Source organism: Falco punctatus, assembly GCF_963210335.1.
Source record: "Falco punctatus genome assembly, chromosome: 4".
Classification (NCBI taxonomy): Eukaryota; Metazoa; Chordata; class Aves; order Falconiformes; family Falconidae; genus Falco; species Falco punctatus.
The window spans coordinates 31,435,649-31,462,922 of NC_137583.1; positions in this window are offsets into that span (position 1 = coordinate 31,435,649).

A 27,274-nucleotide genomic window follows, 5' to 3' on the forward strand; every position below is an offset into this window, starting at 1 on the left:
CTGGAGAAAAGCTTTTCTGGCACCAGAGCTCTTTCATCAATCTTCCGCAGAGCTCCTCCTCCTTGCCAGACCTCTCAGCGGTTTCCCAAACCCAGGACCCCCCGTGTGCCCCTCGAGCTCTGTCCCAGCCGTCCCCGTGCCCTGCTGGGGTCCCAGCACATGGTGCTTCAGATGCTGTCCAGCCCACTGGCCTGGGAAACTGCCTGCTGCGGGGACCACTGGAAACAGAGACCCAGAGACATCAGACTAAGTTGCACGGTCATTATTTCCAGGAGTCTCTTGATCAGTGGTATGAAAGGCAACAACAAAGGTCATCCTGAACTTTAAACTCAACACCATGCCCCATCCCCCCAACAAAGCACTTTCCACCCAGGCAGTAAATCTTGCCACAATGAGGGAGAGCTCACCGTTTCCAGAGAGCAGGTCCTTCCCAGACGTCAACTTCAGCATCTGAGCCTGTGTTCATCCAAGAGACAGACCCAAACTTTTTGGTTTTGAAGTTCTTATCCAGCTCAGCCTCCAGCTCTGGCTTCTTTGCCACTGCAATGTGTTGGGTGACCCAGCCCTGGTGCTGCACTGGGCTGTCCCTGCAAGCACAGTGGGGCACAGGGATGGCTCTGACAAGCTTTGATGGGGTGTGCTAGAGACATCCATGGCACAGGAAAACTCAAGGGACCTGGGGTGTGCTGGAGACACCCAGGGCACAGGAAAGCTCAAGGGACCTGGGTCTACCTGCCACCCCAAAGGCAGGGAGATGCCGCATGCAACATCGGTTTTCTCCCCCTCAGGACTCCAGGGGCATTTTCTGTCCCAGGGAGCACTGAAGGCATTGATGAGTCAGTGTTACCAAATCACTGCCGTGCTTTCAAAGAACCATCTCTCTCCATGGTGGGGGTGTATCTTTAAAATATCTGCTTATTGCACACCAAGAGGCATCGCCTGTAGCAAAGAGAAACACTTGAAGAACAAGAAATTAAGTCTCTGGCTTCAGAAATGCTTCCACCCAAAACAGTCAGATTTTGGTCAATATTCTGGGGAAATTTTAATAAAATTACTCAGAAATTTCCCTCTGAACGGCAATCTGAAACCACTTTTGTCAGCCACTGAAATTGCCTCGCACCCTCCTAGGTCGTCTCTGAGGTTTCACACTCTTGCATGCTCTCTCCTTTTTTTTTTCCTTCCTCCCCTATAATAAGATTTATTATTGGGTTATTCTTCATGGTATATTAGCCCTTAGCCAGAGTCGGTGCTGACAGAAATGTTAGTCATTTGGGCTCTGCTTAACCTGCTAAGAAGAACTGAATTTACAGAATGGGACGAGGCTTTTTATGATTTCATTCCAGAGCCAAATCAGATAAGAATAATTATCCTCTCCTGGGATATTAGGCAGCACCTCCCCAGGACCGGCAGCTGACAGCTGTTTTATTGGTTGAGTCACTTGGGTCTGGAGTCGAGGATTAATTGTTCATGTGTCCGGGTGGCTCCAGGAACAACAGTGAAAGGTTCTTTCTGGAGATGGGAGATAATTTATTTTCAATTGTTTTCATGAACATGATTTCAGTGGACAAGGCGAATTAAAAATAAAATCGCATAAATAACCTCACGCCCACCACCCTCTGCACCCCTTGTCAAACACTGGCTTGTGCATTTCAGATCTGGGGATCTTTTAGCAGAAACAAAAGTACATCAGAGGGAAAATATGCTCCTTCCAAGACAAGCCCAAGTCCACTTTGTTACCAAACGTCCTCTCTGACCGCCCCGCGAAGGCAGTACCCAATGCCCACCCCTGCCGTTCCTTGGCACCCGCCCCCGAACGCTTTTATTCAGAATTAATTTACTCCTGCCTATCACCTGCTTGAGATTATTCTAATGATAATGGCCATGATCCAAAGCAAATTAAAAACCAGTGGTGAGGCTCTCCCTGACTTCAGCAGCCCTGCACTCAGCTGAGCGCAGCTTCGCAGGAGCCACCCTCTTCCCCCCGACGGCAGGATTTGGCCTCCCCCCTACGGGGACACACGCTGTGTCTATCTGACGGGCAGAAGGGGCCCAGGACGTGGCGAGGAAGGCAGTTGCCTTGAGCAGCAGGGGCTCAGGCAGCACAACACCCACTGCCCAGCTTGCCTGTGTGGCTCTGCCAGCACTGGGGTAGCCAGCGAGGTTTCCTCAACCACCCAGCCCTGGGATGCAAGCAGCAGCAGGAATAAAAATCTACCGTTTTCCAGGGATTTGCTGCCAGATTTCTGCCCAGCATCCCTTCTCCTCCAGCTTGTGGAAGGGGCCTGTCCCTGGGTTGCATTTTGCCTGGATGTTGAGGAGGGGGAGCCTCTCCAAGGGGGTTTTGGGGCTAGGTTTGCTGCTGGGCATTGCAGTTTGTTTGAATGGGATGGGGCAAGTCCCCCAGCCCTCTTGCAGAGCTCACCCCAGTGCTCCCACGTTGTGGCTCATCCTACAAACCCCAAAACAGAGGTGATGCTCTGGGAGAAACAGCCAGGCTGTGTGGGGAAAGACATTTAAAACCAGTGTTTCCCACCCTTGCCCCTCTGACATCTTCATGTCATGTCCAAATCCATGGTACAATCGCTTTGGATGGCCAGGGGAGTTTTAAGTACATCCCAAAGACAGCAAAAAGAGTCAAGCCAAACCATCCCTGGGGCTCACTGAGCAAGTGCCAGGGGTCTTACAGCTCTAGAGCAAGGTGGGTCCTTGCAGTGCTGCACCTCAAACCCAGGGATGCAGATCCTGATGCCAGGTCTGAGTCAGCAAGGACCAGAGCCACAGGGACTGTAGTCAGGTGTAAAATGCACCGGTCACTGGCTTTTCACCCAGTGTTAAGAGTATGAAACTACACAGATACTCAGGAGCTCCCAGATGAGCCTTGATCCAAGGTCCGAGTGCTGCTCCAGCCTGGGGTTTGGTGGCCTTTGCTCTCCAAGGCAGACAAAACTCTTCTTTACCATGGCCTTCGTGCTCTGCTAAGGACCTTGTGTACTGGAGGTGGGTGCAGCCGGTGGAGCTCAGGCTTTCTGCACTTCATCAACAAGCTGGTGAGCACCATGCCAGCACCAATGTCTTCCTGCCTCAGGAGATATTTCAGTGTTATCTTAGTGCAAAATATGGAGGAAAAATGTGAATGTGCCTAGAGACAGGATACTTTAAGACAGACTAAATTGCAGTAAACATGGATGAGAAGCCATCTCCAAGTTTCTGCATGAGCCATAGATGTGCTTGTATGCTACTGTAGCCCCCAACACTTTTCCCCTACAGCAGATAAAGGCGCTGAGGTCTTTGTGTGCATGGAAGAGAAGTTGGACAATATTCAGGCTTGGCACAAAGTGAACAAAACTCCCCCTGAAGCCAACAAGCATCTTTGCCCAGTTCTGCCAGGGCTAACTTTGTCCCTGAGGCTATTACCCGAGGGCTCTCAGGCGGTTCGGGTGCACAGTGCTGATCTGTCAGATGAGGAAGTTATGAGGAAGCAATGGAGTGTCACGAAGGGATTGAAGAGAATTGATACGTGAGCCCGGATAATTATGAGGTTGCCAGTCCAGTGTCATTTCACGGCTGGGCTGGCTCTTTGTGGTGTATGATACCCATCAATGCAAAAATGGAAATGAAGATAAATGGGGCAATGGCAGAAGCAGTTAGATCTCTCTTGCAGGCTGATTGCCAAAGCTCTCTGTTGATCGAGGAACAGCACCCTCCACCAGCAGCAAAGGGTGAACTTGTGAGACAGAAAGTGTGACATGCTACAATCTGCTGTGGGAACCACCGCAAGTCATCAAGGACTACAGTCACCAGGCTGAGCAGTTTTAAGAAAGCAGTTTGCCAAACTATACTTTTCCAAGGTAAAATTGTCACTCTGCTGTGTCTACTTTGCGTGTTAGGGTGAGCATCACAGGCAAGGCTGAAGTAGGACAGTGATGCAGCTGGGCTGGGAGGGCACAAGAGAGTGACAAAGCCAAGGGGTGGAAATCTTAAGGTAGATAAGAAATAATGTGAACTAAGACAGAGAGTCTTAGAATGCCGCATGCAATTTAAAAAATGTAGGAGAAGCAAAGGCTCAGCTTCAGAGGAAGAAGAAGAAATTTTTTCCACACAGGAGACAGCTGTCTCTGCTGTGCCTTGTCTGAGTCCCAGTAGACAGGACACTGAGGCTCAGCTGGGCTGCATGACTTTCTCAGGTTCACATCAGTTCTTCCTTCCCTGGGAGGGAAGCATGGACTATGAAAAGATGGAAACTTGTGATTTGCACCAGCACGTGTTGCATCATCCCAAAGTTCACCTACACTCACTGCATCTGTCCCTACAGCAGTTGCAGGCAGGCATCCCTGAAAAGTTGGAGAAACAAAACTTTAGAAAAGGCAAGAAGTTTTCTACGAGTTGTAGGAATCACAAGAAAAGGAGGAACAGCAGAAGATGATGCACATTAAGAAAAATTATGCTGGGTATAAATGGATTTAGATAGGGAAATTACTGTTGCATGTATGCAGCCACCCATTGCCTGACAAAGTCACCCCAGGAGTGACGGCGGAGGTCCACTTTGGAGGCTCTGTCTACAGAGAGGTGCCAGAAACCCCAAGGTAGTTGTGGAGGGCCTAGTGGTGGAGGGGGGAAGCTCTAAGGATGGTTTCAAGGAAACAAGTATTTTTATTATGATCCCCAGCCCTCTGCAAAGGGGAGCAATGCCGAACAGATGATGACATGATTTATTTGCAAAAGGTGGTGCCCTCACCATGCATGAGATGTCCAAGGGAATAAAAGCTCTCAGACCTCAATTAGCTATGAGATTCCAGTGATAACGAAGTGCTGATTGCTGCCTCAACTGGAGGAGAGAGCGAGCTGATTAGGGGAGTAGTGGAGGGTGTCTCTGTAAACACGGCCAAATCGGGGGCAAAAGTGTTGGGCTGACACTACTCTGTCACCCTCCACGTCTCCCCCTCGTTCCATGAGCTGAGAACATGTGGAAGCATTAGCCCATATTCACTGTGTGGTCTCCGCAGAGAGGACATCTTTTTGGACTCAAGAGATGGAGGGAATGAGCACCACAGCAAGTGTGCATGGTGTTTTACAGATCTTGGCAGCGATGCTGCCCTGCATCCACTTCAGCCAGGAAAGAGAAAGGCTTGGGTCAGGCAGAGGGGCACTACATAAAATACAGCTGCACTGAAATCACCACTTCACCCCACATCCTGTTCAGGATAAGGGGAAATTCAAACATCCTCCAAGTTTAGGACACTAAACTAAGTGAGGAGCACCTGGAGGTCCCATCTCACCCCTGCAAAGAGGAGCGCTACCGAGAACAGAAGACACAGTATCCATATTACAAGCCTAGCAAACATTTAATACGAAGTCCAGCAGCTCCAGATGGTTCCTTCATGAAGCATAACTAAGACGTTGACAAGGGATTTAAAAACTTTGCCACGTCAATGCAAGAAATTGGAACTGGATGCAGTTTTATTGGCAATGTGTGGGGGGGTTCCATTTCCATGTTCAATAGAAAACTTAAAGATTGAAAGGAAAGGTCCCTGGGGATGGAAAATCTCCTCCACTTCACCCCACGGCTGACAATGGGGACGATAGCTTTTCAAATCAGGGCTGAGACCTCCCGTGGGAGGAAAAACGGCAGGAACAAGGTTAAAAGGTTAAAGCTTAAATTTAGGAGACTTGTTTTCTTCATTACTTTTTAATTTCATACTTCAAGAGAAGAGTTTAACAGCACAAATTTGGGGGATATTTCCTTTTTCCCTGTTAGGAGGTAGTTGCATGCAGTGGGTGCACACAGTGCTCCTGGGTCTCGTTCCCTTCCCAGCAGAGCAGTGGTGGGAAGTCAGTGTGTTGAGGATGAAGAGACCTCATCCACCCCAGCTCACCCCATGACCTGGGAGCAAGTCGTTTACCCTTTTCTGGGTTTTGTCCCATGTGAGAAGGAGTGCAAAACAAGTAACTGAAGCTGAAAAGGGCTGGCAAGTACTTGGTGTGGTCCTCACCAGCAGTACTCCTGTGTCATGCCCAAATTTCTCAGGGAGATGGTGGGACACTCGTGCCTGTGCCTCAGTTTCTCCAGCTGTGGCAAAGCTGTGCTGGCCCCCAAAATGGGCTGGAGACATGCTAATAAATCAGCCAGCTAACAAGACTTGGAGCTGCTGTAGCAAAAGCAAGCAGGAGAAAGTTGGTATCTTTTCTTTTTTTCTCTCAAATCAGATGCAAACCTACTCTGCTCAAATCCTCTGCTCTTAATGTGGGACACTGCCAGTTTAAGAGAGGGGCAAAGCGAGGATTTCTGATGCAAAATTCAGGACAGTCGAGAGGCAATGTAATAATTGTCAGTCCAGAGAGCATCCCGGTGCACATGTTCGGAGGATAAGAGTGTCACCAGAGTCTATTGTCTGTCCCCTCTCTGTTAAAGTAGAGATAAGGCTGGGATAAATCTCACTGGGACATTCTGCCCTATGATGTTATTTCATGCCACATCACCTAATAGGTGTATTTTCACACTGCTTGCTACTGCTGTGAGGCTCTGCAGCTCCTAGCCAGGCTGACAATCTCACTATATGGAGAATGGAATAGTGACGGCTAATTGATTTTACAGCAGTACCGAAGGACAGACAATGAAAGTACCATCAATTTAATCCACTATTTAATGGTTCCAATTTAGCCTCTGTAAATGCTCACTAAACTAATTTCTCTGGGTTCAGCAATCTGAAAAGCTATCATATCTCTAATCTCCTTCAATATATTCATCTGGAAAAGGGAATTTAGCCAATTCTGATGTGCGGAGATGATCTGTTAGCACAGTGTAAATGTTTATAACACGGCAATCTAGTTCGTTTATAAGGATATGAAAAGTTTTATTGGGGAGGGCACTGAAGTGGAACCACGGGATAATAGGCAGTTACCCAGCAGTCTCTGGGAGCCAGGGAGCGGGCAGGCATGCAGAAAAATACTAGGATTTACTTTAATCCCAAATTGTAAGCTAAAGTTCTGCCCAGTACATGATGCACCTGGGACTGCTAGAACAAAGGATTGTCTCCCGTCCCCCCGTGACCCAGGCTTTCACGCTACACCATGATAGCAACAGTCATTTTGTTTCCTCCAAGAGGCTGAAAATTAGTTTAGTTTTAGCTCATATATATCTCCTTTTCCAACCAAGTTGCTAGTGAGGAGCTAGTCTTGAGGGGACTTTCTCTGCTGTAAGGTTTGGGGAATTTGGGTTTTGGCTTTTGACATTTTTTAGAGAGGTTGGATTTTTCTTGGTTAAGTCTGGTTGCCCCCCAAGCCCTGGACCCCACTGCTGATCCTCTCCAGATGCCAGGGTCCCTCTGCTACCCACTCAGCTCCCAGGCAGCCCTCAGACCCTCCTGAAGTCAAGGTGGAATTTTGTTTCCAATTGCAGTAGGAACAAGACCCAGTGAGCTGTCTTTAGAGGATAAAATTCCTTTGAGCATAAAAGTTCATCTCCATCAATTAATCTCTACCTTCCTTCCCTGGGAGGAGAGTCTGTCCAAGGTCCAGGTCCAAGAACTAAAATCTGCCACTGGTCCAGGATGAAACGTACCAAGGGTGGGGTCTGGACCCCATGCAAGCATCGTCCCTCCCTCTTTGTTGCTTGTATCATGAAGAGAAAAGAGACTGGTGTGTCCTGCTTCTGCTCCCAGAAAATGGTGGATGTTGCTAAAGCTGCTGTGGACACTGGGAACATGAGACAGGCCATTTCTTGCATTTAGAAATTTTGAAGCTCTCATCAAGATTACGCTTGCAGGGGGGACATTCACTTTTGGGAGCAATTCACGGCCTCAGTTTTGACAGTAAGAAGGAAGATACAAAGCCTTTCACCCCATCACAAAAGAGGGAGATGACAGTGAAGTAGCCTCTGTGTGTGTGTTTTTATTTTATATATATAATGCATACTTCCATTCCTTCCTCTAATAATTGCCACATGCCAATATGACCACAGGAGAGGATCTACCCACGCAGACATACACACAGACCTGCCTCTGTGTGTAGACGCATGGGAGCAGCTCACAGCGTGTCAGAGGAGCTCTTCATCCCCAGCTTGCCACCACCATGGCTGGTTTGTCACTCCCTGGCATTCCGACAGGACCTGGCAAACCCGTATGGGCATCCAGGAGTGGGGCTGGCATTAACTGGCCCAGGCTGTCAAATGTCTTTTATGGGAAGAGCACTTCTGGACTGCAGTGGCTTTGTAGTTTGACCATCTTTTTTCCCTTTAAAATTCAAAGACAATTCCACAAATGAGCTTCTGCTTGATTAGTGTTTTAATGAATATATCTGGATACACCACAAGTCCACCAGCCGTGACTCCAGAGCCACAGGCTATGCTATCCAGATGCTGCCTTTGTGCTGTCAGTTCAGGGTGTTAATGTCAGATACGCCAGGGGAGCGAGAAGGGCAATAGTCAAGGAATAAGCATCCTGCGAGACCATGATTTTCCCTGGACCGAACTCTCCAGCTTGGGCGCAGGCACTGCAAAGTCCAGATGGGCGATGAAAGGCACTGGGCTGTGCTCCCGCCTGCCTGGGACCCCGTACCGGGGCAGCTGCGACCCCGCGCCGGTGAGCAGCCCGACCCGATGCTCCCACTCTGGGCAGCCCCTGTGCTGGAGCTGCGGCACGGATTAATTAGCTCCCGTTTGTTGGCTGCGTCGTGGATTGAGAAAGGGCTGCTCGCTCACCGAGTGCGGCCGTGATTACTTTGGATAGGGAAATCCTGAGCAAGGTATCGCAGTGCGTGTTTCCTTCTGCTTCTGGACTGATCCCTGGAAAGGGACGCGGCGCGAGATGGTTGGTGGCAGCAGGGCACATTTTTTCCCTTGTAAATTATATTTAACATTCCAGAGAACTTTATTGCATTTGGTGTTAGGGTTTATGAAAAAATCTGTATTTAACTTCAAGCCCTGGTAAACATCTTTGCTTATGTTGTTATGTGATTCTTTATTTGAGTATTTCGATTTAATTTCACAGTTCATATACCTTAAAGTTTTGATTTTTTTCCCCCTCCCCTCTCATTCAGAGAGAGCCAGGGCTGGCCAGGGGCTTGTTGGTCTCTGGTGAGCTCTACTCTCCTACAAGGTGGGTAATCCTGGGCTGTCCCCTTCCTCCTCATCCCTAGAGAGGGGAGGGAGGGGAGCAGCCAGGAGACCCTCAGAGGATGGGGAAACTGCATCTGAGCCCACTGCCATCCTCAGCAGCTTGCAAGAAGCCAGTCCTCTGAAATAAGCCATCTCTGGGAGCTCCCAGGGCTTTTCCAGATGGGAAATGCATAGGGCTAAATGTGGGTCAGCACAGTGGGGGTCTGTCCTGGGGACCACATCCAAGGTGGGTGCCAGGAGTCCATCCCAAAGTCTGTTGAAATCTAGGGGAGGTTTTCTGCTGGCACCAGTGGTCTCTGAATCCAGCCAACAAATGCATCTGTCACAGCTTTAGCCACCACAGAGGGAGGAAGGGGAGGATGAAGAACCGAAAGGATGGCAGCAATAAAGGCTGCAGGAAACCTTCAATATGGAGCTCAGTGGCAAACCCCATCTAGCTGGCCTCCAGGTGCTAGGGCCTGGCTGCTGAGCATACGGATTATTTTGATAGCACAACATAGTTTATTACCTTGGGTTTGTGCTGCTTCCACCTCTGGTTCTGCCCTCCCAGCCTCACAAGGGACACTGCGTGTTCACCTCCTGGGAACCACCTGCCCAAATTCTCCTGCAGCTCTATGGCAAAGGGAAGAGAAGTGCAGAAGTCTGACCCACTTGGATAATTTATTAAAAGCTTGTGAGGTTGCTGCCCAAAAGACAAGAAATGGTGATCTTGGATAATTATGGGGATATCTGTGATTCTGGTTCTATTTGAAAGGTCTGTGTGTAAGGCCTTGCTTCTCCATTTGTCCACTCTTCCTGTAGGATTGTCCCTCTCCGGACCCAAATGCAGCTCTGCTTTGGCAGCTAATACAGCCACAGCTGTATAGCCACTTCCCACTGCAATTTACAGAACTCTGTTTTTAACTTGAGCTTCTGTTTAAATTGTCTGACCGATGATACTGAAAAAAAACCCAATGGATTTAGAGGTTTTGGGGGGAGATTTCCCTTTCACACTTAAGATTTTTTCTCTGCTTTTTGCATAGATAAAACCCAATGCACCACTGCAGAATTACCATCCACTTTAAGAAGACCTTGTGGAGGAGAAGTGACCTTGTGGGCAACCCCATGCACGCAGGCTGCACCAACAGGACACAACACCTTGGCATTTTTGACCAGATGGATTATTTTTTTTCAGTCCTGTATGCAGATCCTGTATACTGGAGACTTCCTATTTACTTCAGCCTGCCTGGCTCACCAAATAATCGCTATTTGCATTTTGAAGGACTTTCCCACAAATGCAGATGTCATACTGATACACAACTTCATTTCCTTTGGATGCTTTAGGCTGTAAGTCGCAGCCTTTAATATGAAAATCCTGTCCTGGAATGCCAAAGGTCTCAATAAATCCAGCAAAAGGAAAACGTTATTTTATTATTCTTGAGTAAAATCAAAACAGACATAACTCTTGATCAGGAAATGCACCTCTCCAAAGAGGGGGAGGTTAGACTACATACAGAAGGGGTGAAAGAAATTGTATCTTCGCCTTTCTAAATGAAGTCATACTCTACTGCTCATCTTTGTACAAAATTCCCATTGACACCAATTTCACTTATTTATTGATTGGGGTTTTTATGTGCTCAATGCCATAGTAACTGGCTGCATTCCATAAATTAAATACAACATTGCATTAAGTTAAACTTCTGGTAATGGAGAACACACACAGCACCCAACCCTGTGCTGCTCCCAAGCACTGATAAATAAAACAGCAATTATCCAGAACCGAGCAAATGTTGGCAATGAATTGTGAAAGATAGGCAGTTTGCACTTCTCTTGGTGGATGTGCACAGGCACCTCCATGGCACACACGTGCACGCACAATCACGTGGAGTGTGATACATCGTGGAGCGAGGCCCTGAGTCTGCAGTCAGCGGGAGCATTCTTGGCTTGCTGCTGGTGTGATCCTATTTAGCTCCAAGCTACTCCTCACATGTGTAAAATTAAGCAAATGAGCAAAGAGAGAAGTCCTGGATCATCAGAATAACTACAGCTCGTCTGCATTTATGGGTGTCATTCATTTTAGTGACATCATTGCTCCATGGTAACGAGTATATTTTAGATTAGAGAAATAGATGGCATGAAAAATAGATTAGTTTTATTTAGATAGATTATATCATTATATAAATAGATAGACCACTCTATTTCTACTCATCTTCCACCTCCTGGTTAATAAGACATAGTTTTATTTATAGATAGAGAAGCAGGAAATGTTTCTATGTAAATGTTTCATAACTTTGTTGTATCTCTGTGTTTTATTTTATCAGGTCACCCCGATTGTATCAACCTGAGCTAGGTAATATGTCTGTGCAAAGAGAAGGATATTTTGGGGTTGTCCAGTTGGACCCAGAGTCAGGGAGGCTCAGAGAACATCCACCTCGTGTCAAATGTGGGAGGGCAAGGACTAAAGCCAGGTCCTGGAAGGACATCCAGGGAACTTTGGCCCAGGGAGTTACTCATTTGGCCTACACGAAAAAAAAACCAGGGATTGGGAAGGGAGAGGATGAGGGTGTCTGCCTGTCCAAGCTGAGCGGGTGCTGAGCAGCCAGGACATGCCACGCTGTCCCTGCTGCATGGTCAGAAATGGAGAGAGACCCCAGGTGCAGCCATCCGCACCCCGACAGCCCCACAGAAACTGAAACCAGCACCCAGGTGGGACAAAGCATTTATTGCACTAAATAAAGCAGCGAACCCCCCAACACCCAGCCGGGCCAGGCTTACCCTCCCTCCTCGCAGGGTGCCGAGGAGCGGGGCACGCACGAGGCTGGCGCAGTGCCGGCACCTTCCCCACGCGGCTCAATTACAAGCAGACAAGGCAGTGTCACATGTGATTCACAATGTCGATTTCATGCTCGCGGTAACCATTTACGAAAGAGCTGCGGAGGTTTTACATTTGATAAGAAATCAACAGTGTTTGTGTTTGTAAAAGACCGATCACAGAGTGTGACAGCTCCAAGAGATTGCTGCAGAGCATTGACTGCACGTCTGTAGTCTGTCATGGACCCATAAGTATTTATTTCAAATGTTCGTGGGTTGTGGTTTGGTGGTTTGTTTTTTTTTTCAACCAGAATGTTTGAAAATAAACTGTCAGTCTCTATTTACAGCTGAACAAGTAGAAAATACGAGGGATTTTAGGTTAAATTGTCAGTTAACAGAATTCAAAATAGAAAAAAATATGTACAGCACTTGCTGGTTTATTACCTGCTGGAAAGAGAGTATCGTTTCTAAATTTAGAGATACAGATGTCTCTCTTTCAGGAAACACACACTGTCTATATAGCATATTCGATGGCATATTCCTGAACCCCCCATACCTTGCATATCCCAGCACATTTGCATCCAATTACTAGAGCATTAGCTGGCAGGGACCTGGATGCAATCCTAGCTGTGCTGGCATAAATCTCGGCATTTTGATAGAAATGCTCTGGGTTTACCAGCAGAGCTGAGATTGGGGTCTGGCCCCTATATCCAAGGTCTGACAGGGTTTTGGAGTCAGATGATTGGGGCCCAGATACTCATTTTGAAGGCATCTTGGCTTCTTGAGAGAGCCCAGATACAAAGGTGTTCCTCACTTTTACACCAAAATAGCAGCCTCTTCCATACTAACTGAATTACTTGTTCCTGCCTGAATTTCTGAACCTCTTCTCCAAATGCAGGAAGAGACTACATCAGGTCCTGGTGACTTTTCTTGGCAGATTCATGATGCAAACCCAAGCACCTGAAGCAGGCAGGCAGGCAGGTTCGGGTGCAAATTCTCCTGCATACTTTCCATGCCTGGGTTCCCTGATTTCTAAACTCAGTATAAGTTCACTGAACCTTACCCAAGCGAGCCCAAAACCTTCCCAGTCTCTGGAAGCCAGAATAAGAAGCACTAATTTATACCGGGACTCATGCATTTTATCAGAATGTAAATAAGATTAGGCAGGAGTTTTCCCAGCTGTGAATGTCCAGCTCCAAAACACAATTAGGAGCCAGATTTGAACTATAACAGTTGGGTATTGCCTATAACTCAACCTTTGGCTGCATTTCAAGCATGAGCTTTCTCAAAAACACAAGAGGACAGGTGCTATCCTATACTAATAAGTGCTTCATTTCTTGACGGATGCTCTGGGTAGTGAATAGCATCAGAGAAAAGTGGAGAAGAAAAAAAATGAAATATAACATGAAACATATATATTGGGCCAGGACTTGACTGAAATAAATCTGAGCATCTCACAGTTCAGTGGAGCAACATTGGTGAGCCCTGACTGAGGATGTCGCCCTTTTAACACATGTTACAGTCTGCAACGGTGTTGTGGAGAAAATCATAGACCCAGAAGGAAAGAATTCTTTGCTCCAACAGTTCATGGAGGTCTCAGATACCACCATGGAAAGCCACTGGCTTTGTTTGAATTCCTCCAGTTTTCCATCAAATTTCCATTCCAAAAATGCTGTTTGTAAAGGCTGGCCCGAAGTTTCTATTTCAGTTTCATGTTCTCAGCAGAAAGGAGAGACACTGCATGGCCAGCAGAGCCAGCATGTGGTCCCACCATCTGATCCGTTCAATGGATGGAGGCATTGCCCTGCGGTGTCAGCACCGCCAAGCACCTCAGTGGTACAGCCCCAGGGCAGAGCCGCTGGCTTCCACACAGCTACTGGTCCCTGGAAAGCTCAGCTGAGAGACAGAATTTGTCATCTCTAAGCCACAAGGGTCTGTGCAATGTGACAACAAAGCTACCACTTCTCGGTGGTTTGCAATCCCTCTTCTCCTCTATAGCTGGGACATCTTTTGTAGAAGGTAAAGATGAGTTAACTAAGGCAGGGTTAATGCTGATCTGCTTCTGCGGTGTCTGTTCAAGGAATAATGCATTTATCTATGTATCTCAGACAATATCAGTCTAATTTGCACAGCCCAAAGCATACAGGACTTAGATTTGCTCCCTGCTGATTCATCAGGAAGTCCCTGCTGGCTCCTGTGGTCAGTGTCTTCCCCCAGGTCTAGCACCAACAGCTGGGTTTGCAGGGGCCTGAGCTAAGGAAAGAAAGAGAAAATTAATTCAGAAGGTCCAAAGGCTCATTTGTACTGGAACAAGACTGCTAGAAAAGCCTTCGTTTTACTCGTTTTGGAATAACCTGTATCCAGTGCTTGTGCTGCTGGAGGGTGGTAGATTCCTCTGTAAGGTGCCGGCAGTCCGTGCCATGGCGCCACTTGGCTGCGTTTCTGGTGTGGCAGCTCCTGGGACTCTACCATGAGCGTTGTAATGACAGAGATGTTTTTTCCCAAAGCTCTGGCTTTTGAAATCTTGTAAATAAGAGAACAATTTGGATTTCTTCCAAGCAAATTTCTAGCTCATGGTTAGAGAGAAAGAGTCGAAGATGTAAAGCCTTCAGGCTAAGCAAAAATAAATATATATATTTAGGGAAAACAATTAAAAAAGAAACATTTCAAATTAATTTCTTAACATCTCGCACATGGTAGGGCCATGTCATGAGTTTCTGACTCCAGCTGTTGGATGCTGGAGGTTCGCAGCCCTGCAAACTTCTCTATAAACTAAGGTGCCTCTGTGTTTCTGCTGGGCGCGTTGCTGAGCCACTGCTGAGAGCAGCTTTATGCATTTCTGGCCAGAGTTTGCCCCAGGCATCTTCCCAGCTCACCTGCAGCACCCCTGCCCTGTCCCTGCTCCTCCTTTCCATTCCCCAGCCTAACAGCACTGAAGCTGGCTGTGCTCAATGCAGCACACCGAGAAGAGATGTTAACCCTAGTTAACGTACTCATCCTCGCCACGGGGCGTTCCTGAGACCCTTCACCTCTTCGCCCGTGCTCCCAGGTGCGCAGCTTCAGCCTGCAGCCTCCCCCGGCCCCACACGCACCCCAGGGACCAGCCCCGCGCTGAACTCCCTGTGACCAAGGGAGACCAGCGCATTTACTGCAACCGTCTTGTCAAAGGCCAGAATTGGAGCCTGCCTGTTTGCAAGCTCTGAATTTTCTCCATGTTTATCCCCTGGAGGGGCTGTTTTGTGGGTTTATTGACTAAATAAGGGTATTGATTTGTTAAGAGCTTTTCTTCCTCCCTTCAGTGGGAAATATTGCTATCTCTTTCCTCTTCTCTGTACTCCAGGTGAGAAGTTCTTTTAGTGACACCATAAATTTCCATCTCTGTTTTTCTCTGCTCTGTAAACAAGTGTTTGCCTGTCCATAGGGGTTAATTTGGTTGTGTTAAATGCTCTGCAGCTCCCTCCTGGGCTCTGCACTTGCAGACTCCTGCTCCTAGGGAGATCCCCATGCTCACCGTGCAGGCACAGGCACCCTCCATCACCCGCTGCTTTTCTCCCACCACCTACTGAGAGCTCCATCCATACAAGCAGCTTCGAGATCAGGGTGTTGCAATGGCCCACACCAAAGTACCATGCCCACACCAAAACATTGCTTCCTAAAACAACAGGCCAGGCCTTCCACTAGGAGAAGGATGACCTTAGGAAACCGTCTTGGGGCTAATGCACAATAAACATTGTAACGATGAATGAAGGTCATATTATCATTCCCTCACATCTGTTTTATAGGGCAAGACTCTGGTTATTGCCTGCCATTGTCATGCAACACTTAGATGTGCTGGTGTCCATAAATGCGAAAGATTTTCCTTTCCAGAAATTCATGGTCTCTGTAAGGCTCCCAGTCTTTCTGGGTGAGCTTGGCTTGAACCCAGGGAATCCTTCTTCCTAAGCAGAAAATGCAATTCTGAGGAAAAATGCACAGATAAGTCATCTGATTCCAAGCTGTGCAGAGATGTCTCCATTTTTACAGACTCCCCCTTCCCACGGAGGGTTGTGTTTGCCTATTGTTTCCTTGAAATCCATCCAAAGTCCCAGACACAGTGGAGGAAGAGGAATAAGTGGTTTGGTTCACAGTGTATTTCCAGCCAGAGTAGGATCATCAGCACCCTGGGTCAGATGAACTTTCTAAATCACACTGTTAAGGACCCTTCACCATGATCCTCCTTAGGCTAATTCTCCTCTTCTCAAGATTATGCTCCAGCAGTGAAACAAACTATTTTAATCTCTTGGGATGCCGGAAGAGATTACAAGTCCCATTAATCTTTTCCCTGGCTTAACTGTGAGCCATAGCTGGCTTTGGAAGGCTGTGCCAGGGCCGGACTGTCAGCAGGAGCAAGGCTGCTTGGCCAGCACGCTACACCAGCAGCATGTGCTGCAACCAGTCCCACTGGGCTGGATCCCTCCTGTTGTCCCCTGGGCTGCATGGTCTGAGCATCATGCTGTAAAGGAGTTGATTTTCAGAGTATTGCAGCACTGTGCCAGCCTGGGGAGTCAGCAGGGAGCAATACAACCCCAAGCCCATGCAATACTTTGGAAATTCACTTTTGTACACCGTATCCCTCAAAAGCCTCCTGAGCTGCCAGTGTTATAGATCACAGGGAGGCTGGCTGTGCCGAGGCACCATCGGGCAGTTACTGAAGGTCTTGTGAAGCTGTAGAAAACATATCCCAGAAGGTGCTGTGTCAGCTCCATTACTTATACAGCAGCAGAGCTCTGTAGGCAATGGAAACATAGCTAATGCAACACAAAAGCTGCAGTATCTGTTGGGCTCTTTCAGCATCTTGGCCATGATCTTCGCCCCACTGACATCAGGGAGAGGAGGGTGCCATTGGTCTTTGCAAAGCCAAGATGTGATCCAATGACTCTGTTCAGAGAGTCCCTGGGATAATGTCAGCACAGCACAGTGCATCATCATCATCCAGTGAGGGGCCTCGGAATTGAATGAGAGCCCCCAGAAGAGGAAGGGAGTCAGGGAGCCTGGACCAGGCACCAGGCTATGCTATAGGAAGCACCAGGGCTATACTTGCATGACCATAGCAGACACAGATGCTAACACACTCCTGCAAAGTATCTATCCACATTTCTGTAGCAGGCACTCTCGCAAGACTGATTTGGACACAGCCCGAATGTCTTTACACTAGTATTTGGACCAGTCACCCAAAGGTTTGAATCGTCCGGTTGAGTGGCATAAAACACCGACTATGTAGCCAGCAATTTCCACCTCGCCACCCCAAGAGAATCCCTTACATCCGATTCTGTGGGTTATGGTGGGAAAGAGCAGGTAAAAGCAAGCCCAGGAATACTGCCTGCAACAGCAACACAACATCTGCTGCACCCAACCTGCCTCTGGATGCTCATGCCAGCCGCTGAGCTGACTTACTCTTGCCTTACGTCGGTGTGAGAGATGAATCAGGCCCTTGGTGTGCAAGGCGAACATATGTCCCAGCAGCTGCCGGCGAGCTGTGCTTGAACCCAGTTGTGTGAGCAGCAGGTTCGGCTGGGTTTCGTCAAACCCAGAGTGTCACAGAAAGCATTAATAGGCTGTTTGGCACGTGTTTGAAAGCACCTAGAGGATAACCGAATCACAAGCAATAAACAACATTGGTTTCTAAAGAACAAGTCATGCCAGACCAACTTGATAGCTTTTTTTTTGGATCAAATTACAAAATTAGTGGATGAAAGGCCTTACAGAAGATGCAACGCATCTAGACTTCAGCAAAGCATTTGATATTGATCCTCGCAAAACGCTACTTGAGAAACTAATCTGGGCTGCCTTAGATATGAGCATTAACAACAGTGCAGATTGAGAGGCATCCGACAGGCTGTAAACAGAGAGGAAATGCTAAGGGCCAACACATTGATGTACGGAAACTGCGTCACAGGGCTGGCGCTTGGTGCAGCTCCACAGAAATATCTGTACGGGGGGGTGATGGGGAGAGGGTGATTCAACCGTAGGTTGATCTGGAAAGGACCTGAGCAGAGACCTTCCTAAAAAACACAGCCATTGCACATAGGGACTGGTGCCTTAATTGCAGGGGTGCTGCTCTCCTTTCTGGCTGGGAAACAATCTGCCCCTGCCCCAGCACTGAGCTGGGACTAAGGCAGGAGATGGAGGTCACCAAAACCATGTCTGAAGCCAAGAGTTGTTCACCCTGACCAAATCCCTGCAGGAAATCCCACGACCAACCTCCTTTGGCTTCAGGGCTGCTCTTTCCTATATGCATTTTTTAATGCTGTTTCATTTTTACAATGGACTATGCTGCTACTCTTAATGAGGACCACGGGAAGAGAAAACTTTGGGAAGTTCTGTTGCAAACGTGAGAGGCAGCTGCGGCAGCCGCCCAGCCGGACTGACAGGGGTTGTGGCTGGCCCCGGCGCGGTTCAGCAGCTGCCACGTCTCCCTGCCAGACGAGGCTGACCCAGAGCCTGGGACCCTGTAGCAGGAAGCTAAGTGCATGTCTGGCACATGAGCTGTGGAAAAAGCGCCACTTTGATCATCACTGGCAGAAAAACTGACGCTTTTTGGAGTCTGACATCCTCCTGATCGTGCAGGCAGATCCGTGGCGGGAGCTCAGGTTTTGGCTTCCCAATGAAGGCACCAGGATTTCCCATCAGGTCCAGATGTGCTACCCAGGTTTTTACTGAAGGAGCAAGTTGCAAAGTGGGGTTTGACCATCACAGTCCTTTGCAAGACTATCATTCTTGCCCCCTTGTCCCATCACACAAGGGTATAACCCTCCATAGAACCCACACACAGCTAAAGCCCACCTGGGAAGAGTAGGCACTTCAGCCACAAGTTTCTCAGTTGTGTACCCTCCTGCTCAGCCTCTGATTACTTGGCACTCTTGGTGCCTGCACTCCGCTCACCCCCTTTTACCCTGGTCCTCCAGCCCATCTCCCACACCGGAGCAGCCATTCCCCACATGCAGTCCATCCTGCTCCAGCAATGGGTGCCCCAGCCACTGCTGATTTCACCCAAAGCAATCCTAGGTGCCAGCAAGTCACGTCTGATCACACCATTAATCTGATTATTTACCATGTGTGTTTTTAAGTTCTTTCATTGCTTCCACACCTACAGAGATTGCTAAAAAGGGAGGGGGGAAAAATAATCAGCCGCATCAAATCAAATAAATAAATTCTTCCGCAGCCTATTGGAAAAGTGTTCGATCCAGGCACACAAACACACTTAATAGGTCAAGCACTCAATCAGCATCCACTCTCCATGCTGGAAGCCAGAAGCCAGGGCAAGGTTTCCTGAGCTGGCAGGAGTGAGGTGGCACCTCCCAGGCTCTTGGAGCAGGGAGGGCCAGGTGGGAAGCAGCTATGAGCTGGCATCACCTAGGTCCCACCAGCTTCTCTACCAAACTCCACCTGGGGGAAGCCATCCTTGCAGAGACATCCACTGAGGCTTTTAAGCTCCAAAAAGATGTCCTTTATTTAATCCAGACTGATGGAGAACCTCAATAAACCCCCAGTTCACAACATCCCCCAGCCTCATGGTCCTTCCCAGGCACATGCCACCTCCTCGCCTACCCAAATACTCTCTTTGCACAGATGTTTTGCATGGCTGTGGGGTTGCAGCGCCCATTGGACACCCGTCCATCCTTTAGCCAAGGGGCCAGAGTGGCTGTGCCAGACTTCAGGCAGCACGCCATCCCTCATGGGGTTCTCGTGGCACACTTTGATTCCTGCACCCAGCAAGTGTGTGCTTCCCCTCTGCCCCTCAGCTCCGGAGCCCGTGCATCACTGGGCCAGGCAGCCATCACCCAACCACTGGACCAGAGACGGGGCAGCATGCGGGGAGCGAGAAGGACCGAATGGGGCTGGCTTCCCTGATAAAACCGGGGAAGGATTATGGTCTCTTTAAGCCTGTCTCCGCAGCCGCGCTGGCTCCCCGCGCGCTGACCCAGTCGTGTGCTGTATTAGAATTGTAGAGTAATAAATGAACAGTGGAGGGGTTTGTAATGATGATTAGGGACTGAAATTGGTTCAGATTTACAGTGTCACTCAGGAGCGGAGGCAGAGGGGGAAGGCATTCTGCGCGGCCTAATGGATCCATCAACTCGTTTTGGCTGCTCGGTGGGCCGCGCAGGGTCACCAGGCTTTCCGCTGGCAGCACAAAGCACTTCAATTTTGTTAGGAAATGTATCAATTTAACTGACTTGAGCAGCGCGCGACTGGAGAAAAAAAAAAAAAAAAGAAGAAGAAGGAGGGGAGGGGGGGAGGAGAAAAAAAAAAAAAAACTAATGAATCTGGACTCAATTTTCCGCCACACTGCCTCTGCGAACTGTCGGAAACAATGTCTGCGGTCGGGGTGAAGGCAGCGCGGATAGGCTGCCCAGCGCCCGCCGAGCCGGGGAGACGGGCTGCCTCCCGCCAGCCACCGGCCAGCGCTGCCACTCTCCTAACAATGATGTCATTAAAGGTAAATTGGCCTCTATTTCAGCAGGATGATAGTGCTAATTGAGTGGGAAAATATAATATAGGGAGCTGTTGTCTGCAGTTAAAGGGAGGAGGGGGACAGATTAAATGGCCTACAATAGTGGGTGTCAGGCACGGCAGATGTTGCTTTCCGCTGATAACTGCGCTGACATATCTCGAGCTTGTCAAGGCTGAGGTTTTCAGAGAGACTTACAGCAAAAGGCAGCAGATGGCCCTCCTGAATGGGAATGAAGTGCTTAAACAGCCTGGCTGCTGAAGGCAGCTAGTTTGTAAATAGAGGAGTCGGAGGTGTCTTATTGATCCCGCTCGCTGCCCGCCAGCGCGGAGGACCGGTGGGCGGCGGGGAGCCGGCGGGATGGGGGTGCCGGTGGCGGCGGCAGTGGGGGCCGGGGCTGGCAGATGCTGCTGGATGGCAGCCCGGGGTGGTGGGGCCGAGCAGGGCTCGGCGCTGGGGGTGCGTCGCCTTAAAAGTCACAGATGTCAAACAGCAGGACAAAAGTTGGGGCGGTGGCCAAGCGAGCGGGTGGCAGGGCTCGGGCACGGGAGCGCGACGCCTGCATCGCCAGCAGCTGCATGATAGGGACCAAGACCCCTGCCCCCCAAAGCATCCCACCAGCAAAGCCCATCCTGAGGCCATCCCATGGCAGACCCCATCTGCAACCCTGCTGGCCCAAGGCGTGCAAAAAGCTGTGAGGTGAGCACAGGTATTTCAAAGAGGGGAAGATATTTCCTGGAAACGTGTGTCTGCGAGCGCAATGCCACTGCAAGGTGCAGCGTGTGACACCACGTGTGGCATGAAACAGCCGGCACCTCTGCTGTCTCGGGCCACAAACGGGCCTTGGTGTCCAGCAGACTTAGTGCGGATAACCTCTAGACGGAGTTTTGCTCAACTCTGTGAAGTGGTGCCCCAGCTATATTGGGATGTGCAGGGAAGTGCCCGGTGCCTCAGCTATACTGGGATGTGCTGGGAAGCACCCTGTGCCTGGGACATGCTGCACGCTGCAGGAACAAGTCGGTAACAGCATCAAACCCACACACATGTCCGTGCTGTATGCATCAGTAATACACACTCATCTGTGCACTTATGCCCACATCATACACACTGCACAGAATTTTGGAGGGAACAAAGGGATGCTGGTTTGGGTCCATAAGCATTGCCTTTCTATATTTGCCCATCGGAAATCTTGCAAATACATCTTCACAAAGCACCCACCAAAATTAAATGGTACACGGGCTTGTCTCACATCCAGTGCCGAAACAACACACACATAAATCCTCTCCCTCTGTGTGTGGGATCATCACCGGCCACACAAGAGGGCTGAGACACGGGGTCAGGAATGCCCCACACGTGGGCACGGGCAGACCCGGTTGCCACTCACACAAAAGGCAGACCAAGCTACAAGCCTCCAGAAACCCTCCCCAGCCAGGCTGTCCTGATGCCGTTCCCTGTGTGCTAAGCCTTTCCCATGAGCCTGTCTAAATATAAACACACGCACATGCATGCTGTTATTAAATCTATCCAAACATGTAAGCATGCCTTTCACAAAATCTCACGGAGTCTGGCACAAACAGTTATCTGCTTACAAAATGACATAAATTGAGTCTGTATACACAAACACACTGACGCAGCTGGGGAAACACATTGCTGATATCCAGATACACAGAGATTTACCGCTGATAAGGTTATGGCCACACTCCCTCTCCCACGCACCCTCCTGAACAAAACCCTCTACCCCGGGATTAATCCTGCTCTCCCTGAAGCCAGTGGGGGCTGCTCTGGTTGCGAGTCTTTGCCATCAGTGCCATCCGGACTGTGTTCTTACACAAGGAGAAAACCAGTGCTAAGTTTGCTGACTCGCATGGAATTAAATTGAGGTTCGGTTGTCTGTTGGGGATGCATCAAGTTTATATTCCCAGGCTGCCCAAAGCTGAAGGAACCAACACCAGCGCCGAAACACCTTACAGAGCCCTGGAAAAAGAGGACCATTCAGGGACAAGCGCCAAGAGCTTTGCACATGTCGCAGGCATGTCCCACCAATGCCTTTGCCACTGGGCCCCCCGCTGCAGCGAGCAACGCAACAACCCTCCTGCAAAACCGGTCCCGCCAAGGGGAGGTGAGGGGTGGCCCCAGCCCTGCGTAGGCTCCTGGCTCTGCCCAGACATCTGCTGTGTGCACAGAGCAGGATGCTTCCTCCATGGGAAGGACCTTCATTTATCCCTGTGGGCTCTGCTGCATGGGATCAAGGCAATGCTGCACTACTCCTTGCTCTTTTCCATCACCAACTACAAGGACAAACAGGGACGTTGAACAAATACCACCAAAGCCAGGTAGTTAACCAGTTTTAAGGCCATTTCTAATTTGAAGATTGCCAACAATCAGGTCCTTCCGAAGATATGAGTGATGCCTTACACAGCCACCCAATACTCCTCTCCACAGGCCCAAGCTGCTGCCCCCAGCTCACACCAGTGGCTGCAGGCGATGGGCCACGTTTCATACAGCACAAAGAGGGAGCATCAGCTGCTGGCCAGGCTACCGCTCGACCAGGGTAAGGTGACAGTGAGACCTAAAGCTCTTGCTCTAGGGCCAGGACAAGTCTTTTTGGTGTCCCTTCTGTCTACCCTCAAGCACCTCACAGTCATTCCCTTCCCTCCCTGCGGTGTCCCCTCCAGCTTTTCCCAGATCACATCCTTGCTTAGCTCAGTCTGTTATCTCTTGACAGTCCATCTTCTCCCTCCTTTAATGTGTTTTTGCCTTCCCTCCTGTTGTTTCTAAGTCATTGTTATTGGCAACAGTGAGCAGCCTCCAGCCCTCTCATGTCTCTCCTCTCTTCTCTGTGTTTCTCCACCACCCACTCTCACTCAATTAGCCCTGAAAGTCCCATTTCCTTGCTTCTCAGGCAGCTTGGTCACCTTCAGCTCTCCCACATCCTCACTCCAGGGCACCCATCACCCACAGGCAGTGCTGGCAGACAAGCCCAGCTGAATTTTGCCATGGCTTTGCCAGCAGTGAGGGATTTGACTGTCATTCCACCCATGAGAGGAGGTCCATAATTTTGCACAGCAGGCTTGGATGCACCATCAAAGCTCAAGCACAAAACCAAACATTGGATGGACAGATGTTGAGCCAAGACTTTCTGCTTCTCACCCAGCACCCTGATTATTATACGACATTTACAAGCCCCTGTAAAATGCTGTTATCTGATATCAGAAGCTCTCTTGCCTTCAATGCAACATGTTTGCAGCGCTCTCATTTCCACAGAGGTGATGTTCCCCCTCAGTGTTCTCCTGCCAAGTGGAAAATGGCTGGTGTATACAAGGATGTCCTGGATTTTGATCCACTCAGTGGTCATGCTGGTGCCAGAAGGAGAAAGAGGCAGATATGCCTGGTATGGGATGATGGACGCTCCGACCTATCCCCAAATAGCTCAAGAGCCCTTTGAAAGCTCACAGAACCTTCAGAGATGTGAGGAAACCACCTTGGACCTCTCTACTGCTTCAATCTCATTGGTCCAAGTTGGCCACCCCCATGGGTGCCAAGGGACCCTCCGTCTGGAGGGTGGGATGTCACTGCCCCAGTTACACACGCAGTATGTAAAGAAACTCCCTCTGCACAGAGGGAGAAGCTCCTTAACGGGGAGCCCAGCATTTACAGTAATCAAGAATGATTCAATTGACAGGTTTGTGTGGTGTTTGTTAATTTACTTGAGATTCATTCCTGGGAACAGCTGGCTGTATCCCAGCAGGACTGTGACTCTCACTAGCCCACCTGCTGCTAGACAGACGGGCTTTGGGTACAGTTGTAGTTAAAGTTTAGCAGGCAGATATTTCTGGCCATTAAAAATGGAAAAGTTCTTCAAAGACTCATGTGCAGAGAAGGTTTTGGAGGCAAAGACATTGGCTCTGGCCTTTGCTAAATGGCTTCACTTGGGCTTCCAGGGTGGTCAAGGAGCTGAGGGCTTGTTTTGTCATTTCAGCATTAGCAGTTGAATTACCAGGATCATGGTACGTAAAGAAGAACTCATGAAAAAGTCACTTAATATTCAATTACAGGGTCTGTTCTGGAAGCTTTTTACGGGAGTTTGACTCACAAGGGAATTAGACACCCAACTCCTCCTGAAATTCAGTAGGAATGGGCACGTACCTCACTGCTTTGGAAACCTCTGACCAATCAATTTATATACCATTAATATTTGTCTTCCTTTAAATTGACTGTATTCTTTTAAGATATAATTAGATTTTCCTTCTAGTGCCCATGTGGGCATGAGTCTTTAAAGTGTATGACAAAAAGATGTATTAAAAAATACAGAATTATTTCTCAGAAGAATCTTTTAAAAAGTCATAAGTAGGTTTCAGCAAAATGTATTCCACACACAGAGAATACAGATGACTCCCAGAAATGCCAGCTGGCAATGAGATGCTCAGAAAGGACCACTTGGCCCCACAGACCCACAGGGTCGCTGGACCCTGTACCACAGCCGAGCCCTCAATATCTGCCTCCCTCTCAGGTGTTTAGGGGGCAAGGAGCCCTCCTGGTAGCAATGTGGGTTACTCAGAGCCCAGGCCAGAGCCTCCGTGACCACAGGGTACCTACCACCAGTGATGGGAGAAGTGCTGCATCCCACCACTATCAACAGCAGCAGTGCTTGGTCCCAGTTCAGAACAAGGGTCGAGTGTCACCAAACCAGAGCAAAATGCCTGCAGTGCTTGGGGCAATTCCCTCTGCTGGGTTTTCCTGTCACTAAACTATTGATTAGCTATTGATTAAAACATGTACTAATCTTTATAAACTATTTATAAATGAAACCTTAACATAAAATGTGACCTGTACAATATTGAAATAGAAATTATACTTAATATGGATTTTTAAGTAAGTTAAATGTGTAAGTGAACACCACATCACATCCCCTAAGTTTGTTCATTATATGTCAGGGGTGGAACATTTCCACTAAGCTATATACTTCTGGCTTTACTTCAAGTGCTTGCACATCTGATAAAAAAATGTAACCGTTTTGATTAAGCACCTGCCCTGATCCCTATTACACGCCTGTATTTCCCGTGCCGCGGGGTATCCCGGGCTGCTCCCCTCTGATCTCTGCAGCTCAGCAGGGCTGTGGGTAGGAGCTGCCCCTCCTGGCACTTACCTCCCTTCTTGGTTGTTGGCTGAAGGACTGCTTTGCTCCCATCCCTCAGCAGCACTTCCAAGTCTCGCATCAAGCCCAGGACCACCAAGGCGGCTGCTAGAGGAGGTGGTGGCAGCGCTGGGCTGTAGGTTATAAGCTCAAACCAACAGCACTCGTTGGCTAAAAATCAAACAAGGAGCTCGCTACTGTGAGATCTCAGCCGACTCCATTTGTTACATGGCACATCCAGGAGGGGTAACCAGCTTGCAATATATTAAACAATTAATCATTTAGATTGTGATGCTCTTAATGCTGCAGACATTTCCCACTGAACATGTGGCACAGGTGCGGGTGCCCTGCAGAGGAGCCCTGCCTGCAAACTTGGGGAAACAAGGACACAAGCAAAAAGCCCGGCTGGAAGGAGTGTGTCCTCCAGGCTTGCAAGCCTTTCCTAACGATCCTGCTCCTCCATGCCCTGTTTGTTTCCACACACATTGACCAATAACCCCAAAAAGTACCACTGCAACTGGCATAGCTCGGAGGGAAGGGCAGAGCTGAACATGCTGTTTAACACGGGGATGCTCTTTGCAGACAGAGCTGGGCTAAGCCTAACATGGCCTGGCTCGTTTGGGCTAACGATGCTGTTCACCACCAGCCTCTCGCTGGCCAAGGTTTGAAACAAGGACCTTAACGCCTCTTTTTGCATCTATTTCATCAACAGCTTTTGAAGCTCTTGGCATCACTTTACGGCATTTTCATCCCTATTTCCAGCTGAGGGACCAGGTCACGTGACAGAGGAGATATTGCTGTCACGTATAGTTGCAACTAAAGGGTTTACAACATTTACATAGCTGTTTTTCTTGTCCGTTATAGATTACACATACCCTTTGAGAAATAGGTCCAGGGAGGGAGGAACATGGCTCTGCATCACGTTCCTCCTCGGGTAATGCCATAGCGGCTGGGGGGAAAAAGGTGTCAGGATGGCACCCAGACTGGTTGCAGACCCTCAGGCAAATAGCTGAACCACATTTTTGTACCACAGTTTTCTCACCTATAAGGGAAGATTTTGGACAGCACGGAAGAGGCCAAGTGCAGTTGTGAGGATTAACAGGAGGGTTTAGGGGTGCAAAAAGACTTCATCCCAAGTCAGCTCCCCTCCACAGCCTTTTGCCTCAGAAACACCCTGGGCTGCTGCTTGTTTCCAGCCCAAATGGCCAAAAAGGCTCTTGCACCTCTGACCCTGCCAGTGGATTGCTACAGATTTACTGGCTCACGTTAATTTGTGAGTGTTTTTGGGGGAGCACTCTACAGCAATAATACCTTCACTGAGGAGCTGGTTGCAGTAAGAGAATAATGAAACCCCAGAAGCAGCTGAGGCTTTTTAAAACGTCCCTGGCACAGGGATTTGCCCCACATACCGCTTTCCTATTCATAATGCATCAAGAGCTCCTGCTCCACCAGCAAAGTGCCCTGCACATAGTCAGGCTCCTGGACACCTCACCTCCATGGTGTCCAATGGCTCCTGTGCCACCACAAGAAATTCGGAGAAATCCTACCCAGCAACAGAGGTGCTCCAGATTTGCACTCTGCAGACCTAGGAGCAGCATTTGGCCTTGTGATTTCACCTGGTGTCTCGTGAGCTGTGGGCTGAATGAGAACTGTAATTGGTGCAATTCTACATCTTCAAGGCTATTAGATCCTTGTAGCTCCCCATCATGCTGTGTTTGGAGTAAATAGAGAGTGTTTAGCCAAGCTG